Genomic DNA, 18,816 nt, shown 5'->3' on the forward strand with positions numbered 1-18,816 from the left:
GATATTTAATGAATACAGGATTTCCATTATAGTTCAGCTTGAATTTAATGCGTCATTATTTTGCCTCCACCAATAATGATATACTAAATCAAATTAAAATACTCAGCATATCATTGATATTAGAACACAGGGGAAGTCCCTGCAAAGAAGCTATAAAGAAACCAAAATTTCCTGGTTTGTTCTGTCTGTATTCCACCCTTCTTACAGGCATTCCCAGACAGTGGCTCACATTTGATCAAAAACTGTTCTTCTTATCCTGTACAATACACTGCCTAGTTGTGCATGAATGCTGTGCTAAGCCATTTCAGGGATGGTGACCACTAAAACTCTTATATTAGATGGAGACCACTGAAAAACATCAGATGGTCTTTTATCGCCCATGTCTCATGATGAAAAAAAATGCAAAGCAGACATACCCTACTGTTGTTTTTTTGTTTGTTTTTAATTACATTGCAAATAGTGTTTGTTTGTTTGTTTTAAGCCTTTATCATTTGTGTAATGCAGTCTTCATAAAAGGACAGTATGCTGTCAGATTTCTAATGATATTTGTATAATTTGGAAACATATCACTATTCACAGTATCACTTTAAAAGAAAGCCCATGGTGAAATTCCTGTGCATTTCATGGGAATTTTATCCACATCCTTAATGAATTACTGTATGGTGGATTCTAACAGATTTAGTTTATATCTAATCTGATTACCTGCCCACATTCTGTAACACAGAATACATGTTCAGAATAACACCTGGCAGGTATTATGTCAACTCCTATTATTGAAAGGTCTTGATAATGTAATTTGTGATCTAGTCCACTCTGAAATTATACTTTCAAATGTGGTTTCATTTATGTATGCAAATATACACAAGCAGCTCTTAGCATAAAATAGAAAAAAAAAAATCATGCTCTGTGTTATATGTATGAAACCATAAATGTTAGTTTTGAAACAAGTTGTTTTCAATTACTAACAAATTCATCTTTCTAGTACCTATGTGATAGGACAGTTTTGTCCCTGCGGACATATAAAATGAGTCTCCATGGACTCATTTATAACATGGACTGTAGTGTATTTAATTTAAGCTGACACCAAGTATTATCATAGATGCTAATCATGCATCTTAGAATTGTGACATAACATGGAGCCCCAGCGTGCTAGGTTCTTTGCTTAGAGAAATACATGGGCTTCTGTCTGAAAGGGCTGTGAGCTAAAGTAATTCAAACACAGAAAGGCAGAAGGGGGGAAAAAAAATAAATTATCTAATACATTATCGGATAGCTGGCTACAGTGTTTTAATTCACATTTTTAATAGGGGTGAAGCGTACTTAGAGTTAGTTGAAGCTGGAATGAAAGGGAAGGAAAAGGTAATGAAGGAAAAGTTAGAGCAATGAAAAAGGATAAAAGGGCAAACGTGGAAAAGAAATTCTGAATGACATTGAAGACTGAAGTAAACAGTCAAATCAGAGTAGATGAAAGTCTAGCCAAATTATGCAGGGCTTTGAATGAATAAAAGTCCAAGCTTTGTTTGCTTCTGCAGTTGATATTTATGTTTCTTACTGATCTTCTCAGCTGCCTCTCAAAGACGGTGATAACACGCTATTTTGCTATCTTAGGGCCTGAACAATTTTCCAGCTTCATCTTTATTTATCAGTTTTTCTTCAAACAATGATTAGATGTCTGTGCTTTCATTTACTTTAAAGATGCCATGAATTCAATACAGTAAGGTACAAAAATATTAAAGGAAGATGCCTATGCTACTTTGGACTACATGGTACATTTTCATTAAAAGTAATGGCCTTTCACAGATGAATAATTTGGAATTTACCCGGTAAGCATTACAGGAAATGTTATCTTAATTACACATAACTTCTGAAAACATCTACTGGCTGTTTTCCTCATGTAGCACACTTAGGACCTGATTCAGCTCATGCATGGCATGAGTAGCTCATGCATGGAGTGTAGAAGGTCTTGGATTCTGGTACTAGTACTTTGGAGGATGACTGTATTCATTGCAGGACAGACTAACTCTTCCTCTAAAATCAGCCTCTCAGTTGAGAAAGATGAAAAGCATACTCTCTCTCCCCAAAACAGTGTGTTATTTTTCTTGGGAGAGGTTTTAAAAGAGTATTTCCTTTAAATTTCCTAACTGGTAATTTACTGGTAATATTAAAAGTATAACCCTTTCTTATCAAAGTGCACAACTGCTTCAAGCCTCCCCAAGCCCCTCCTATTCAATTGTTTGTTTTAAATAGTCTGTTAATATTTTCCAGCTTATTCAGAAAATAATCTTATCCTCTGTCAGAAATTCTATAAAATAATTACTAAAGAATGTATACAGAGGCGAGAAAGAGCAGACATTTCCTCAGAATGAAATACGGTTCTGAAAGTTTTCAAAGTATTTATGTAAACTGTGTTATGCTGGGATATTTTTTTTCAAATTCCTATGAATTGCCATATACCAGTGAGATTCTAAAATACTGCTTCAACAACACCCTCAGTGTATCTTCCAGATAAACACTCAAATCTCTTCAGCTCTGTATTCCCAAAGGTGCTAATGGAAGGGAACAGTGTGAATGGAAAATTTGCTACAGGAGGCTGACTGAGTGCCACTGGGGATACAGGAGGAAGTCTGGGAGAGAAAAGCTGTATCTGTCTATTATTTCTTTGTATAGGCCATTGAAACAAATTGAAACACTAAGAAATAGGTACAGTGAAGAGCTACCCAATAGGTAAGTATTTTGAAGCTAAATATATGTTGTGTTTTGTTGTTTTGTTTTGTTTTTTAATGTGACTTTTCATGTGACTTATGAGGGCACTGTAGCCTTGTGGAATGTATTTTAGTTTGATTCATGACAAAATGAATCAGGGAATGGGGCTATTTTGTTAAATCAGTCTGTGTTTCTACTGCATTTTGTGTTTTTATAAACTGAAAAAGATATTACTATGTTGATTGCAAATAATGTTTTCCAGACTTATATGTATGATTTGGGGATTTGACCTAGTCAATTTCAGTACAGAATATACAGAATAAGCTTAGGCTTTCTAGTGTTTTTCAGTTCCTCATTTTCATATACTACCCCCAGAAATATCATCTTTTCCAGTATATTCAACCTCTATTCTCATTAATGTTCTCTTTGGTCTTAAATGAGAACTAGAGCATATGTTTGAAATGACACAGCCAAAAACTTACAAGGAAAAGTAAAATTAATATTTGAGTTTTGAACATGTGAAAATTGAAAAATTCAATTAACAAAATTCCAAGAACACACTTAAAATTAGATGTCCATACTGACAAATTTAGAGACTTAAAAAAGGCTATCCTGTTATGAATCAAAACGAAAAGAAAAAGAATGGAAAAGAACAAAACCAAAACAAAACAGGTGGAATCATTGCAAATATTTCATTTCCCTAGCTGTGATTGTTACATGAGCTTATTTTAAAAATGTATCATAACTAGCAATAACTCAAATGTACCATTTTGACATGAGAATCTTAGAATTTTCATTGAAATAGAAATTCTGAAAAAATGTAACCTAACCAGACCAGTTTGAAAAATCTTCTCTGCTGTTAGTTTGTGATCTCGCTGTGGAGGTCAATGTGTCCATGAGCTTCCTCTGACTCTCTCCACCCATTTGTGAGGAGGGCACCCACAACACCATGTGCCAGACACCTATGAAGAGCAGCAGCTGCTGGTGCCTGTCAAAGGTGGGGAAGAGGTGCCTGGTCACATGGATTCTCTTCCTGTGAAGCAGCTTAGGCTAAAATGAGGAAGGGGCAATTTATACTGGTACAGAGTGAAGGAAAGATTATCACACACTTAGGAACTGTCTCAGCTACCCAGTGCCATTGAGCAGCTGAGAGGCAGCAAGATCCCTCTTAGCAGTAAGTGCTTGATTTAAAGCAAAGGCAAGCATGTTGTCTCAAACTACCTGCAGTGATGGTTTGAACTAATGTCTAATTTTGCCGTGAAATGGACTGTAGGTGCTCACAGAGAGAAGCAGTTCAAAAAACTGTTCAAGGCATTCATCCTCCGTGCCTCTCAAAGACAGTTACTGTCTGTTGGTTCAGAGGTTGTGCGTGAGCATCATCCATATAAATGAACTTAATATGGGTAAACATGTCAGATACAGACATACATCTGATATATCGGAAGAAACACTGTGACAAGTTTGGCAATAAGCTAGTTATATAAGCACTCAAGATCAAGCCAAATTTCATTCAACTGTCAACATATTCTGTCTGAAATAATTTACATCCAAGAAACCTTCACAAAAATCCAGGTGAATGAGATCTGCTGCAGAGCACAGTAGTAAGATCTAGAGACATTCATATTTCAGGGAGGCTTTTAACAGAATAGAAAAAGTTGGCATATTGAGCTCCCCAGATTTTTTTTTTTTTTTTTTAATTTTTTTTTTACAAAACATTTATACCTGTCCTCTTCAGGACAAAGCAAACTCCAAAAAGGAGAAAAAAAAATCCAAAGGAAAACCAAAATGGATTGCCACCAAGGTTTATAAGGACCAAACAACTTTGTATAAATGCTCTATTAGAGCAGGAAATAAAACCCTTTGATGTAAATGACATAACTATCTGTGGTGGGCTTACCTTGGCTGACTGCCAGATGCCCACCAAGGTGCTCCCTTGCTCCTCGTTTTCAACAGCACACAGAAAGAAAATAAAATGGAAATGTTTAAGGATTGAGATAAAGACAGGGAGACCAGTTACAAATTGTCATCATGGGAAAAACAGAATTGGGAGAAATTAATTTATTACCACTTAAAAATAGACTTGGATGTTGAATAACAAAGACAAAATCTAAAACACCATTTTTCTACCATTCCCCTTCTTCCCTGTCTCAATTTCACTTCATTCGCTTTCTGCTTCATTCCTGACTCCTCTACCCTGCCTTGGCAGTGGGGGTAGGTAATGGGGGTGTGGATTTTGGTCAGTCCATAACAGTTCTTCTCTGAGGCTGGGACTGCCCCATCTTTGACTCGTTGTGCCAGTAACTATCATGTTAAGAACATGCACAGAAGGGCACCTGCTACAGTGGCTGTCTTTATAAAGGCTCTTCTGTGTAAATCTGTATAATATAATCTGTGTGATTCAGCTGAAAGTTAAGCTGCTGTGACGGTTAAATATTTTCCCTGAAAGTGATAAATCAGAGACCTGTTGCTTAGATTAAAAAAAAAAAAAAAAAAAAAAAGTGATCCAAATAAATGTAAGAGAAGAACAAAGTTTTCAGTCTGCCTTAATTACACATATTTATAATTTAGCATTTGGTGAAGCAAACATACAGGATATAGGATTTGGTGAAGATTAAGTGCACAAACACTTTTAGTGCCTGTGGAAGATTACAACCCTAATGGTGGTTCATTTAACCTCTATTTCTCCATTTTATCACATCAAAAGTAGCACCAATCTTCAACAGACTTATCAATGGCAGGACTTCTTGTCTCATTCGTTATATACATATAATCTTAGGCAGCAAGACTATTTGTTTGTTTATATGTGAAGAACTGAAAGTACTCTTAGTAAATGAGCATGTGTTTGGTCCATGAACTTTTCTGAGTTTTTATAAGTTCATTGCATTAGGCCCCCAGCATCTTACACAAAACTTGGTCTGTTGGGTGTGTTCTGAGAAAGCCTTTTGGCTAGCATAAATATGAAGACAAAGCCAAACACTGCTAGTAACGAATAAACCTAAAATTGACCTCTGTGAAACACTTTAAGGGTAAGTATCAAAAAGGTATCAAAACTATTTTACCTTGCATGAGACTAAGCAGCATGGCATTTACTACACAATGTAATGGGAAAGTTGCTTCAAAGCAGGAAATGCATGTTAATAAAAATAACAATAATAATAAAAAAGAAAGACTCCATTTAGTTCACCACGAAGAAAAATAGTAAAAGCTGCCTTGTATTTCTGTATGATACATGGCAAGGACAGGTAAATTATAAATGGCTGATTATTACATACTAGTGAAATGTGTATGTATTACAAACTTTCCTCCCTCCTCTTCCCCCCAATATTATGACACTATTACAAGATCAAAACTATAAAATAATCCCCAATGGGAACTGAAGACTTTACTGAATTAAACAGATGTTTATTTGCAAAGTGTGACACAGCATATTAATCACAGAATTTTCAGTGTTCATTATTGAATTTAGCGTTTCCTTAATCTACCAGCCTAGGTGTTCTTTTATAGATATATATATATATATGTACTCACATATATATATATATATAAAAATAATAAATCAGTAAGTTTTTAGCAGTTGCTTAAAAAATAGAGGCTGGAATATATACATGATACTATGCTGTTAGAAGGAGGAAGTTTTTACTTACATGTGCCTTTGGTAGACTGCCAACAAATTAATGTGTTTCTAAAGACATCAGGACAAAAACTCTGATGTTTCGCGGTCATTTACACCAGTCTAGCAAAAAGAGATAATAAAAAAAAAAACCACAACAACAAGATATATAATAATATGAACATCATCCTTTTCATATGAAAAAAATGAAAGTTTACATATATGGTTTGAAAGATACCACATCTCTTTTCTTAAACCAAAGAAATACATTTGGTGCAACCACTTGTTCTTGGCCTTGATGATGGAACACTAGAAGAAAATTGTAAGACTGTTTTATATAGGAAGTCAAACTAAACACACTCAAAACACGTAAGTAGCTCTCAAAAAGAAAATACTCATAGTTGCAGTTTCCATGGTTTGTATTTGTCTACAAGTATACCACCTTAGGGTACCTTAGGATTTCTGTCATTATTCACAGAACAAACCACTCTGGCTTTTGCTTCTATAAATGGGTCCACACATGCAGGCCATTGTGCTATATGGTCTCATGGAAACCAATAATGCTCCAGGTAAACTGATAAGATACAATTCACAGAATGAATAAACAGGATTAGGTCTCTAATGAGTTTTCTGCTATTCTTTTTTACCAATTAATCACACTGCAGTTGGACTGAGCATTGAGATTCATCCTAACTGAAATCAATAGAGCTATATGAGGAATTAAATGGATGCAGAACATTTAAAATTGTCTACGATATATTCTATGGCCCAGCTAGTACATTTTCTAGAGAATATTGATTAAAGAAACATCAGGTTTCACATATGTAACCTTTAACAAGGTTGCTTATATATATTTTAAGGAAGACAAGACATTCCAAAAGCACAATAAGGATTTGCAACAATTTGTAACACTAAACAAAACTCAGCAGAATAGTCAGATTTATGCAGTTTCTGATGCATCAAGACCATCAAGGTAAAAACAAAGTGATATAACTTGTCCCTAAGTGTGCATCAATATATGAGTACAGCTATCTTGATGACAATATTTCATAATTTACACAGTCCAGGATTTAAACTCTTTGGCTTCCACAGATTTTTTACTGTAACTTAAATAAAATATGTTGTTAATAGATACAATCAGAGCAGACAGCAATTTAATCCATTTGAAACTAATGAGTCTACAACTCCTTTTCTCCAAAGAGAAAAGATTTTCCTATCTGTTTTTATACCAATTCTTGTATATTCCAAAGTGTTGCTCATATACATCTTACATAGGATCTTAGTAAGCAACAAAAAACAACATAAAAGGAAGTGTTGTTATGACGAGACCATATGCTGCTAAGGGAAATTATTCTAATTTTGGAGATATTGAGATGGTAGAGATTCCATATCTGCTGCTATATAGCACAATGGTTCATTTTTTAAAGGATTCCTTCCACAGCCATTAATATAACAAGGTGACCTAACAGAGTATCAAACGTAGAAAAGCTCTTTAAAGAAAAATCAGTTCAGAAAAGAACAGAAAAGCAGTGAAGTATTGAAACTGCTAAAATGTTCTTTAAGCTTTTTTTCTCAAAGTGAGAGGAACATTAGATTTTAGTTTCCAACCATTATCAAGATGAAACAGTGGAGAAAGAGAGGAAAAAAAAAAAAAAAAGGAAAAAAGAAAAAAAGCACCAAAAGCACCTGACATTTTAAATGTCTGCCCACAGGAAAATTCTTATTTTCAAGACAGTTAAACAGAATTAGAATGACATTAGTAGTGTCGTGGCCACATGCAGACTTACAGAGAAGTTATGAAGACAAAGCTACATGTATAATGATCGATATAATAGAAAATTTTGGAAGAGAGTTTTCACTCCACTTTCCCAGTAAAGATATATGCTGAGTAATAAGAGACATCCTTTCTACTGAGGTTTCTACTGAGGACTGAGACAAATAAAAGCACCTCAGCTGAAAATATAGAGACTCAAAAATCTGTATGTGCTTAAATCTGAAGTTACCAACAACATATTAAGACTTTGTTTTTTGAATTCATGCTCCCATGTCTATGGTTGCTTTTCAGCTTTGACATCATAAAGCAATTAAATGCGAGTTTCATCCTTAAACCCCGTTAATATGTACAAAACTATCATGCTCTTTCATCTCCTTTGAAAAGCTTGAATCCAGTAGACAACCTCAAACCACAGTGACTTGACACCATTCCACACAGAATACCATCGCAGTTGCATTCTTTCACCATTTACCACCGTCACTGCCCAGCTGATTTACTACATAAATATGGTCTTCCAATTCTCTTCTGTTACTCCTGAGCCTAATAAAGTCCGTCAAATTATATTAGTCTTGCAAAAATGTCTCCATACCTGGATAGGAAGAATAAGCAGTGGAGAAGGTAGCTTTTTGTTTGATACAGTGTTGTTACATTGCCAATCACTCTTGTGTTTTTTTTATTTATATCTACTATATCTGTATGTATATATATAGAGAGAGAGAATCATAGAATCATTAAGGTTGGAAAAGACCTCCAACATCATCTGGTCCAACCATCACCCTACTACCAATGTCACTCACTAAACCATGTCCCTAAGCACCACGTCCAGCCTTTCCTTGAACACTCCCACAGACGGTGACTCCACCACCTCCCTGGGTAACCCATTCCAATGCCTGACTACTCTTTCTGAGAAGAAATTTTTTCCTAATATCCAACCTGAACCTCCCCTGGTGCAACTGGAGGCCATTCCCTCTAGTCCTATCACTAGTTATCTGTAAGAGGCTGACTCCCAGCTCCCCACACCTTCCTTTCAGGTAGTTGCAGAGAGCAATAAGGTCTCCCCTGAGCCTCCTCTTCTCCAGACTAAACAACCCCAGTTCTCTCAGTCACTCCTCATAAGACTTGTGTTCCAGGCCCTTCACCAGCTCCGTAGCCCTTCTCTGGACATGCTTCAGGGCCTCAATGTCTTTCTTGTAGTGAGGGGCCCAAAGATGAACACGGTACTTGAGGTGTGGCCTCTCCAGAGCAGAGTACAGGGGGACGATCACCTCCCTGGTCCTGCTGGCTACACCATTCCTGATAGAAGCCAGGATGCCATTGGCCTTCTTGACCGCCTGGGCACACAAATATATTAGTCATTACATTTCTCCTGGCTTCATCTTCCAGCTCTTATGCTTTCTTCACTTCATTGATGCGGTTTTTTATTCAGTTTTGGAAAATGAAGTTAGAGAAGTTCATACACTTCTGATCCTCTCTAAGATCAAGGACAAAGAAGGTTACAGGAAAAATGGTTCTGTCAATAAGCAGAGCGACAATAATTATTTCCTCATCTGCTAGCTCTCAGTTTGAGATGATCAGAAACTCTGTTTTGTTTCTTTTCCCAAATGTTGGTACAAAAGCATGAAAGAAGACACAAAGCATCACATTATTGATCTCCCTAGGGATCACCTCCAGTCACATACAAACGGTAAAATTGAATTGCGCATTGATAAAAGGAAGTACAAAAAGCAACAAGGAACAGAATGAAATATAAGGAAGAAAAAAGACAAATATGGATAAATGCGTTCATTTTACAGAGAATCAGTTGAAATACTCTATGAAAAGAAGGACAATGACATCTTTTATATTAGGCAGAATTATCACTGGCAACAAAAATATAATTTGTTGCCAGTAAAACAGACAACTGCGGGAAGGGAAAGTCTCAATCTGTGTAGCACAGAGACGATATTCAAATGAAATCTGCAGATTTCTCACTGGTCAAGGTCCCACGGAAATCCACAGATTTGGCAATGTTTGTAAGAGATATTTCACTCAATCTCTGTCTTCTACATTTGTATTCACAAATACCTAGACTTGCTTAAGACCTTGAGACCCATTAGTATACTATTCCTTACAAAAGTTGGTACAGAAGGAGAAGACTCATCTTTTACTGTACAGCACATTGTGCCACAATAGCGTGACATTCTGTTTTCTGTGCAGAATTGGGATTCAGACCATTTATTGACTAGGAAATGTTTATTTCCTCACCAGGAAACTAAAAAAAAATAATGAATAACAAAAGTAAACTATGGTTATACGTGTCTTTTAAATAACCCAAGCATTTTCTGGTCTGTGTATGCTGAACTGGCTCAATATGCCAAAGAAATATGTATATAGTGAAAACAATTCAGGAGATGGTAAAACTGTCCTCCAGAGTAATGAATGCAACTCTATTTTAAATTTCTTATAAGAACATTTTCATTTGGAAGCCCATTTTTATGAGACCTTTGGGTGTTTATTTAAATTTCATCTAAGCTACAGAATCATTTCAGTGGAGATAATCTCAAATCAAAAGCGCTCAGTACTTCAAAACTGTTGACCTGAGGATATTTCTTCATCATATTTATCTCTATTATAGAACTTAATCAGTATTTAAAAAAGAAAAACGAAACTTGCATGAAGGATTACATAATATTTTTAAGTAGAAATGAAGCTCTTGTGGCTAACGTATGATTTACTTTGTTAGTTAAGAGAAATCTTGTGCCCTTACCCATTCCCATCCAAGCTAACATAATAGGAAAGGGACAAAACAAATATTTTTTTATGGATCAGACTTAAAACCAAAAACAAAGAAACAAACAGAAACACAAAGAGTTCAGGTCTGATCTGAAACTACCTTTTCAGACAAGTTCTTCTCCAGCACTTCCTTCTGCTCTGTCCTAGCTAGAAATTCTGTGTGTAACCTGTGAAGGAGCTGTGATTATTGCAAAACACCCTTGTTCGTTCATAGCAATAGTCACAAGGGGGTCATTCTTCCAAACAAAGGGCTGGCCCTTGCCTTAAGGAGTTCATGTGTCACAGACACACAGAAACTGGGGAAAGGGCCGGCTATAAAGGATGCTTATACCAGCTAATTACAATCATCAGGGTTAAATTTACCCTGAACGCAGACTAGTTTTTAAGCCTAAAATCTGTCTCACTGAGTATACTAATTTGCCAGTAGTGTTACCAAAGAGGCAGGTCTTACATTAAGACCCCCAAAGATAACACTAAAGTCTTAACCTTCTTACCAAGCATTTCTGGGAGCAAAGCAGATTCTGTTTTCAATTGAGACTACGTGCTGTTGGCACTCCCTTTAGGTAGAACTGGAAAGGAAAGCGTCAGCTAGCTCTACTCTGATTTGAACTAAGACAAAAACATTGAGAGCTCCTGCCTCTCAGCTGAATCCTGAGCCTAAACTACAGGAATACACTTCCTTCCCCTCCTAAAAGGCAGCATCAATCGGCACTCATCATAGCATTTACAGGTGCCTGCTGCCTTCCATTAAAGAATTATTTCTCATCTCATCCAGAAACTGATATCTAGCTCCGAAGAGCAGTCAGGAACAGTTTACTATGTTGTCTTTCAGGCTATTGATTCACGAGACAGTAACTTCAGCAACATAGCCATCCAAAATCGCTCATGCCTGCACTGAGATTCATCATCAGACCAGCTGTGTCAATACAACTGCTTGCAGGACTCCAGGGATGATGAGTGACTTAATCCCTGTTACAAACAACCTTTTCCTTTTGCAGAATTCTTTTAACTTAAATCATTTCAGTAGCCTTGCTTACAATGGGGTCCATATACAATTATACCAGCACAATTGAGTGAACAATGAAATGCAGCACGTGACAAGAGCTTTTTAAATCAGCTTTTCCATTCAGCTGGCACACTGAGAAATTCAGCTGTGACTCACCCTTTTTTTTGAACAGCATAGTAACACTTAGCAGCATAGCACTTATGACTCTAGACCCCCCTACAGCTCTCAAGACCTACCTGAGGAGGCATGGTAACAAGCATGGTAAGTGTGAAAGTGTCACTGGAGTGAATGAGCTCAGGGTGTCTGAAGCATTTCAAAGAGGAAAGAACACTTGAATTCTCTATCTCATACTGATAAGGACTCCTGAAACTGCAAATACTGTCTGTAAATTCCATTGTCTTTTGTTGGACTTCAGAAAACAGTCTCCCTTATGCCCTACAGAAGGTTTTCCCATTTTAACTTGAGAAAGTTGACATGCTCAAAAATTATCAGCACAATACAGGTCCATACAGTATTATTTATTAGAAGGGTACTATAAAGGGTACAGGTTCCCACCCTACTTTTTTAAAGTTCATTTTTGTCAAATCTCTATTTAACTACTTAACATTAGGTACATATGTACATATAGCTATCCTGAAGAATTTATGCTAATATCAGCCAATTTAAAATAAGTAATTACAATCTACTATCACTAGGTTAAATTAGTTACCAGGGAGGTTTTCAATAAAAAACCTATCTCAATTAAGTAGAGTGTACAGCAATAATATTTGATATTTGTGTAGCACCTTACATTTGGTGTTTGACCAATTAGGCTGCAAGAGCAAAGCTAAATCACAGCAGGCCCATTTGGAAAAGGGCAGCAGCTAACAGTCAAGTTGTTCTATTTCACAGTGGGAAAGTTTTCACAGTAACATTAGGCAAAGTCCTAATCTCACAAGAAATAACAGGAATTTTCCAAATTTTGCAGAAAACCAATACTACTCCAGAATGACATTGGTATCAGTACTCTTCTATAGTCTCAGTATTTTACCCATAAAATATATTTATTTTGTCTGAGTACAGTCTAGAATACCCACAGTGAAGATGAAAGCCAAGCTAACAGCTCAGAGTTGAAGGGACACTAAATATATTAAACCTGCTTTTTAAACTAATTACACATCTCCTCCAATAGAATGTAATGCTGTTCTAGCCATAAATCTATATACAGTTTCATTAAAATCCTTTGAAAAGACTGTGTCTTTGCCAAAAATATATACTCTCCCACATTTCCAGTATTAAAAATTTGTGACTTTCCATATTTCCCAATCAAAAATATTAAGTGTTAGGACCTGGTTCTCAAAAAAAGTAACCCTTTTATCTCAACCTGTATATACGTGTGCTCACTTTCTCTCTGTCTGTGAAGTGATATAATAATGACAGTCATGATTTTAAAGATGTTTGATCATACAGAGTAGTAGTTTACATCTTGTTACAGATTTGTTAAACAGCAAAGGTATTTGAGAGATTGTTCTGTCTCTTAGACGTGCTGTCTACAGGGAATATATGTGACAAAAGAATGACCCTGATTTTTATTTTTTTTGTAAGTCAAACAAGAATTTGTGGAAAGGGTTAATGGCAATGGTCAGTAAACTGAAGCCACTGCAGGTGTGAGCTTTAATTGAGGGGCAGATGCACAGAGACAGCAGGTAGAGATGGGAATTAGGTTAGTAAAGGAACAGAGCAAGGTGAATGCAGAATTATATAACCTAAATAAAACTATACACATTCAACTGTGCTTGCCTGGGCTCCACGCTTTGTAAATGATGTCAAGTGGTTTTTATTTTATAAGAAGCTCTTGATTTTGCAGTATTTGTTGTCTAATACGTGCAAGCATTCCTCCCAAGTTATTCATTTCTTATAGGGGGAAAAAAAAAAAGAAAAACTTTTTCATATGAGAACCAGGAGCATGTTCCTGTTTTCAAGCTGCTGCTTGATATGTATAAGGGGGAATTTTTTGCTTGCACCCTAGATGAACTAATGATTTTAAAACCACTTGGTAAGCTTCTAGCAGGAAATATACCGTGTTGCTCACATACTGTTAAAATTAATCATCTAATAGGAAAGGCCAAGTGCTTCAATCACAGCTCCTTCTCAATACAATTTTATGGTGTATGTTTTCAGAGGGGGGGAAAAAAAAAAGTGTTAATAGGAAGACTTGCAATCAGCAAGATGGGGTGCCTGGGGTTAAAATTATTGTTGCAGCACTGCTGAGCCCTAGTGGTAGGAAGCAGCTTTAACTTGAAGACAAAATGTAACCTTTGGCCAAGATTTTGCAACGTTAGGAAAGCCTGGTTGAAATAAGTGTTCTCTCTGCTCAGCTGGAAGGCCTTAGGAATGCTAATGTGGACCAATAAAGGCATATATAAAAACTGAAAAAGTTCTAAAAATATATGTGTACAAAGGAGTTGTTTCTATCTAGACAATCTTTTTCTGTATTTTCATAGGTGGAAAGAGATAGAGATTTAAAAAAAAAAAAAAAATTGCAAAGTTGCTTACTGTAACATGACATTGTGTTTTCACTTGACCCTGCACATATTGTTAGATTGTGTGGTGAAAGTCTTCTCCACACATAGTAAGAATCCCCGAGGAGGCAAGATGGCTGTGGGGGGGCAAACTGCAATTACCCACTCAGAGAAACAGAACCCTGGCCCAGCTGTTCTCAGGGCTATCAAAGTGGTGTCATCAACCCCATGGGCCAGGAGTCATACCCAGCACCATGAGAAAATGGGAGCAGTCATCTGAAGCACCTTACAGACAGAGGGGATTACTGCCTAGGCTTCACAGGACACATTATGAGATATCACAAAGAGCATTTAGGACTGTACAAGAGGTATTAAGGATGTTTAGGGAAGAAAACAAAGGGGAAAGCGAGGGAACAAGGTAGTTTGGGGAGGAACGAGCATTGGAAAATAGAGGATAAGGGCGTGAAAAGGTTTGGTGGTATATAAAAAGGTTGCCAACCAGTATGTTTGGAGTAAGACCATAAATAATAGGGTCCAGCAACTGAAGTGTGTGAGGGCATGTGTGTCAGTGAGTGATTAATGGATGTCTAGCCAGAAGAGTCCTTGATTAGGACTGGCAGCCTGAGAGCCGAGTCCTGAAGGAGCCATAGGTCTGGGCAGAATATGTGTGTGGGTGTCTGTGATGTGGGATGCATTGTCCTGGGGCAGAGAAGAGGGCATGATCTTGAAGGAAGGCTTGGAAAAGCCTTGAGATCTGTGGAGAGCCAAGAAGAAGAAAAGCAGGGAATATTGGAGTAATGTGGTTCATCCTAGCTTGTTTACAAATTAAAGTTTTATTCTAATTGTTCACTGTGATTATTGTTTGTTTATTGCTGAGTGTAGTCACAATAAAAAATTAATAACTTTACTTCCCAGTATAAAAAGAGTACCTGATGGATAGAACACATAAATACTATTATAAATGCTTTCCATACTTAAAAGTTATGTTCAGGTCTGAGTCTGGCAAATAATGGAAGACATCCTTGCAGAGCTTCCTTCTCTACCATGTAAATAAATAAGAGTGGGGAAAAAATCCTATGTCCATAGTCTAAACAAGTTCTCTTTGATCAATGATGTGGATCAGTGATATCTACATCCAGCTTAACTGGTTTATTTAGGTAACTGCGTGTCCCAAAACTAGTGGGAGCCTTTATAAAACATTACCAGAATAAGCTCACACAATAAAGTAATTATATAAATCAAATGGGGTGGGGAGATGGGGGGAGAAGGATTTCTAACAAGGTTCTATTGCATACCCTATATAGAATATTTAATTTGTTGTGTGGTGTTTTTTTTGTTTTGTTTTGTTTTTGTTTTTTTGATTGTTTTTAATAATCTATTATCACCTAAAAATTCAGAGTCTGAATATAAACAAAGATGGAGATACTTGATTTATCAGAACTTGATAAATCAAAATGGACAACATTTTTGCTATGCAAAGATTATAGGTACTTTAAGATTATAAGTACTTTAACGACTAATTAATCAAAAACTTCTGATAAAGTTGCTACTTTTTCATTTCAATGCAGATTATAGATATATTTCACTCCAGTATCAGCTAGTTGATCAAAAGCTTCACACATTCAGTTTTTGTGTGAACTGAATAAATGACAATCTCACTGAATTACACCTATATTGCACTTTTAAGTGGAATTAGAATGAGCAATAACTGAAAAAATAGTGTAAGGGAACAAAAGCTTATAGGCCTCCTTCTTTAATTATGCATAATCTGTTATTTTACTCTGGATGCACACAAAAGCAACTTTGTTTTTATGAATTGACAACTTACCAAAAAAAACAGAATGAGACTAACTAACCATAGCTTGCAGGAAACTGTCTCCATTGCAAATGAGGTGCTAACTGGAGTATATGCAGCTGTGGTTGGCCCTGATAACATGAACAGTTCCAAATTAATTCTTCCTTAGCAACTCCTTCACGCTTAGCAACTTCCTGAAAGATGTTCAACAGTAGACAATATATAAAAGAAACAATGAAAAAAAAAAAAAAAAAGCTAGCATAAAAAGAAAAGCCAGTCAAGAAAACATACCATTTGCTTAGTTAAAATTCTGTAGAACAAAGAAAGTTTTCAGAAGCATGAAGTTGAACATTAAAATGTTTTACAAGAGCATAGCCCAAACCAATAACTGTTAGTAATTGTAACCTGAGAAATACTGATTTGAAGTTCATTTTCCTAATTGCTTGCTGCACTGGGGACTGGGGCCTTTTTTTTTTTTCCTGAGTGAAGAAAAATGTTACTAAAATCCTGTTTCTGTTGCAGAAATTAAATACAAAATTCAGTCTTGTCAGTCTCAGTAAATATGCTGATCCTTTGAAGTATTAAGATTCTGTTTTAGCAAATCAAAAATAGGTGACCTGTGAAGCAACAAAATGATACCTAAAAGGGATATCACATTCAGGGTATATTTCTGTATTTTTTGAATGTTATTTGGTCACAGTTTAAAAGGGGTTCAGTACTGAGATCTTTTAAACATTATGATATGATTGATGATACCCCAGAGTCACCTATCACTATACATGGCTTGATCTTGAGTTTGAGAAATTTTATGGTGTAGTATGAAGAAAAGGGAGCCAAAGAACATCATAGTGTTATATTATAGAACATATATTAATTATAAGATGATATGAAATAATCTGAAAAGAAATTTATCGTTTGATCTGTCTCCATCAGTCATTATCTTACCTTTTAGTATATAACAACTTTCAGAAGTCAAAAGAAAAAAAAAAAGTCTAGAAATGGTAAGTAGAACACATAGGAAGAAAACCAGGAAAAATGCAGTGTTTTAAAAAGCTTGAGCTTTATTTGAAAGGAAATCTTTTTTCAGTCTATCAGTCTCGGTTATTGATTTCCAGCTATCCCGGAAGGTCAGCAACTGATATTTTCCACATTTCATTCTTTAGAAATGGCTATTCTATTCTATTACAATTTCTAGACTTTCTTTTACAAGAGTATATTATTGCTTGTGTAAAGTCCACTGACTGAGTTTTAACCTATCTGTTTACTGCCAAAGTCCAAATACTGCACTGTGCACATTATTGAATAACAGTTGTTTTAAGGGAACTTATGGTATCTTTTCTTAGGTTTCCAATGATACTCACCCTCTGTATATATAGAATTACAAAATCATAAGATGACGCCAACTTTTGGAATTGATTTTCTGCTTTGGTGTGATATTGAGAAGTCAGCCTGCATACTTCTTTCAGGACTCACCGGCAAAATTCTCTCAGAAACCTGATCAGAGCAAGATGCTAGGTGACACCCCAACTTGGCCTCAGCAGCAAGAGCAGCTATGAGTTTCAGTACTTGTATTTCCAGTTTTTAAGGAGAAAAGATCTCACACTATTTCCTGTGCTGTATCTCCATATGGCTAAGGATGGAGTTCATTTCTTTCCTTCATAAAAAATAATAGTGATAATAATAAAATAGCACTCCATATTAAATTAAAACATGAAAATTAACTCACTTTGGAAGACTTCTTACCTGGAATACTTGTATAGCCACTTTATCTTATCGTATATCTGTCTTGCGGGATATTCCTAAACAGAGACTGAGAGACTGACTGATGATGTCTCTATTTTTTTTGTGCTGCCAACTTTTCAAGTAATCTACCTACACAGCATAGAGGAGACTAACATATTTGTGCACACACAAACATTTACCAAGTGAACCATAGTGTTTTTTGTTTGGTTGGTTGGTTTTTGTTTGTTTGTTTCTGGTTATTAGTCTTATCTCCTGTTTGAACACAGTGAATATTTTGACTGTACAATAATTCAGCTCAGAAAAAAAAAAAAAGTGACTACAAATCCACTGTTAAGAGGTATATTTTCCTGAAAGTAAAAAAATAAATTAAAAAAAAAAAGTGACTAATAAACTGTTGCTATGAGATGCATTTTCCTGTTCAACACAAATAATTTAAAGGGTTACTATTACACATCGATTTATTTATTTATTTTTGTCATATTAGTGGGTTTAAAACATTATTTCCCAAATGGTCTTCTACTGTGAGGAATCTGAAGGGTTTTGAACCTGGATCTGAGAGTCTGGAATTGTGTTGGCATGTACCAGGTTAAATTCCAAATGAAAAATCAGTGTATTATACCTGAAACCCTGGGACAAAATACAGTGATATTTTTTTCTTTCTATTTTAGAAATTCTTGCTTTTTCCTAGCCTTTCCTGCTTGACTCCAACCTCATGCCATGTTTACATTCTCCTTACACTTGTGCCAGCAGAAATGCTTATGAGACTGTGCTGATACCTGGGTTAATTAACTTAAGAAAAAAGAAAAAAAGAGAGAGAAAAAAAGCAAAAAGGACGGGGCAGGGAAAGAGGAGAGGAGATAAGTGGAGGGAACTGTCTTTAACTTTGCTGCCATTGAAAAGGGGCATGGAAGA

The 18,816-nt window shown here is 35.9% G+C and overlaps 1 long non-coding RNA gene across 2 annotated transcripts; it reads right to left on the reverse strand.

The window, feature by feature from the left end:
- Positions 1 to 1,185: 1,185 nt before the first annotated feature.
- On the reverse strand, positions 1,186 to 12,431 carry LOC310895317. 2 transcript variants are annotated; one of them, XR_014580609.1, is made up of 5 exons: positions 11,354 to 12,431; positions 10,960 to 11,026; positions 6,348 to 6,436; positions 4,601 to 4,635; positions 1,186 to 3,691 (listed from the first exon to the last, which is right to left on the reverse strand). It is a non-coding gene; the product is annotated as an uncharacterized lncRNA (long non-coding RNA). The 2 variants fall into 2 exon arrangements; XR_014580610.1 differs by having other exon boundaries at positions 4,601 to 4,642; positions 11,354 to 12,430.
- Positions 12,432 to 18,816: the final 6,385 nt, after the last annotated feature.

This window comes from Anser anser (genome assembly GCF_964211835.1).
Source record: "Anser anser genome assembly, chromosome: 2".
In the NCBI taxonomy this organism is placed as follows: domain Eukaryota; kingdom Metazoa; phylum Chordata; class Aves; order Anseriformes; family Anatidae; genus Anser; species Anser anser.